This window comes from Arachis duranensis, chromosome 5 (assembly GCF_000817695.3).
Source record: "Arachis duranensis cultivar V14167 chromosome 5, aradu.V14167.gnm2.J7QH, whole genome shotgun sequence".
Lineage (NCBI taxonomy): Eukaryota > Viridiplantae > Streptophyta > Magnoliopsida > Fabales > Fabaceae > Arachis > Arachis duranensis.
Genome location: NC_029776.3, coordinates 74,487,876 through 74,490,392, shown reverse-complemented (window position 1 = coordinate 74,490,392; position 2,517 = coordinate 74,487,876).

Below are 2,517 nucleotides of genomic sequence, written 5' to 3'. Positions count from 1 at the left end.
AAACAAATGTAATTGAAGATTGAAAAGATATAAAAGGTATTTGTAAAAGATAAATTTGTTTTGAAAAAGATATTGTGAAGATTTGAAAAAGATATTTATGAGTTGAAAAGATTTTAAGAAGGAAAATATATTTTTTTTTAAATCTTAAAAGGATGAGATTTGAAAAATTTTGAAATTGAAATCTGAATTTTTATAAAAAAAATTAAAAAATATGGCTTAAAAATAGTCAGAAAAGATATTTTTTTGAATTTTGAATTTTATGATGAAAGAGAAAAACATTAAAAGACACAAGATTTAAAATTTTTAGATCTAATGCTCCTTGTTTTCGAAAATTTTGGAGGGAAAACACCAAAGAACACCAAACTTAAAAATTTTAAGATCAAAACACAAAGAAGACTCAAGAACACTTTGAAGATTCACAAGAACATCAAGCACAAAAGAAAGAACACCAAACTTAAATTTTTTTGAAAACCACAATGAAATTTTCGAAAATTAAAGAGAGATTAACAAGAAAACACCAAACTTAAAGTTTGGTATAAGATTTAATCAAAGAAAAATTTTTTTGAAAAAGGTTTTAAAAAGGGAAGATACCCAATTGCCAAGAACATAAGCCAATGCTCTAGCCAACTGATTTACAAATGTAACGTGTTTTAATATTGTATATAAAAAGATTTATTTTTGAAAACTAATAATTTGAAATTGCACCATAAAAACACGAAAAATACACAAAACAAAACAAACCAAAGATCAAACAAGAGAAATTGACAAGAACAATTTGAAGATCAAGGAAGAACAAGAACATGCAATTCAAAAAATTAAGAGACAAGGAAAAACATGCAATTGACACCAAATTTAGAACAAGACACTAAACTCACGAAAAAAAATTAGAAATTGATAAAGAAAAATAATATTTTTGAAAAATTTTTTTGAAAAGGGAATAAAGGACTCAAAATTTAATGACTCTATAACAACAAAAATAAATTATTCCTAATCTAAGCAACAAAATAAACCTTTAGTTGTTCAAACTCGAATAATCCCCGGCAGCAGCGCCAAAAACTTGGTGCACGAAATTGCAATCACACTTTTGCAATCCGCACAACTAACCAGCAAGTGCACTGGGTCGTCCATGTAATACCTTACGTGAGTAAGGGTCGATCCCACGGAGATTGTTGGTATAAAGCAGTAAGGGTCGATCCCATGGAGATTATTGGTTTAAAGCAAGCTATGTTTCTTTTATTATTCTTAGTCAGGATTGCAATTAAAATTATCAGTTATTAGAAAAATAAAAGAGCGTGAATTAATTACTTGTAATGCAGTAATGGAGAATATGTTGGGGTTTTGGAGATGCTTTGTCCTCTGAATCCCTGCAATGTAATATTCAACTCAATAACATAATTGCAAAGTTCCTTCCATGGCAAGCTCTATGTAGGGTGTCACCGTTGTCAATGGCTACTTCCCATCCTCTCAGTGAAAATGGTACAGATGCTCTGTCACAGCACGGCTAATCATCTGTCGGTTCTCAATCAGGTTGGAATAGAATCCAATGATTCTTTTGTGTCTGTCACTAACGCCCAGCCTTCAGGAGTTTGAAGCTCGTCACAGTCATTCAATCCTGGAATCCTACTCGGAATACCACAGACAAGGTTAGACTTTCCGGATTCTCATGAATGCCGCCATCACTCCGGCTTATACCACGAAGATTTTGATTAAGGAATCTAAGAGATATTCATTCAGTCTGATGTAGAACGAAGGTGGTTGTCAGACATACGTTCATGAGTTGAGGAAGGTCATGAGTGTCACAGATCATCACCTTCTCCATAATTAAGCGCGAATGAACATCTTAGATAGGAACACGCATATGTGAATGGAAAAATTTAAGTAATTGCATTAATTCATCGAGACGCTGCAGAGCTCCTCACCCCCAACAATGGAGTTTAGAGACTCATGCCGTCAAAGAGTATGTAGTTCAGATCTGAAAATGTCATGAGGTACAAAATAAGTCTCTAAAAGTTGTTTAAATAGTAAACTAGTAACCTAGGTTTACAGAATATGAGTGATGAGCGGATAATTTGTATACTTTTTGGCATTGTTTTTAGTATGTTTTTAGTATGATCTAGTTAGTTTTTAGTATGTTTTTATTAATTTTTAGTTAAAATTCACTTTTCTGGACTTTACTATGAGTTTGTGTGTTTTTCTGTGATTTCAGGTATTTTCTGGCTGAAATTGAGGGACCTGAGCAAAAATCTGATTCAGAGACCAAAAAGGACTGCAGATGCTGTTGGATTCTGACCTCCCTGCACTCGAAGTGGATTTTCTGGAGCTACAGAAGCCCAATTGGCGCGCTCTCAACGGCGTTGGAACGTAGACATCCTGGGCTTTCCAGCAATATATGATAGTCCATACTTTTCCCAAGATTTGATGGCTCAAACCGGCGTTCAAAGTCACCCTCAGAAATCCCAGCGTTAAACGCTGGAACTGGCACCCAAATGGGAGTTAAACGCCCAAACTGGCACAAAA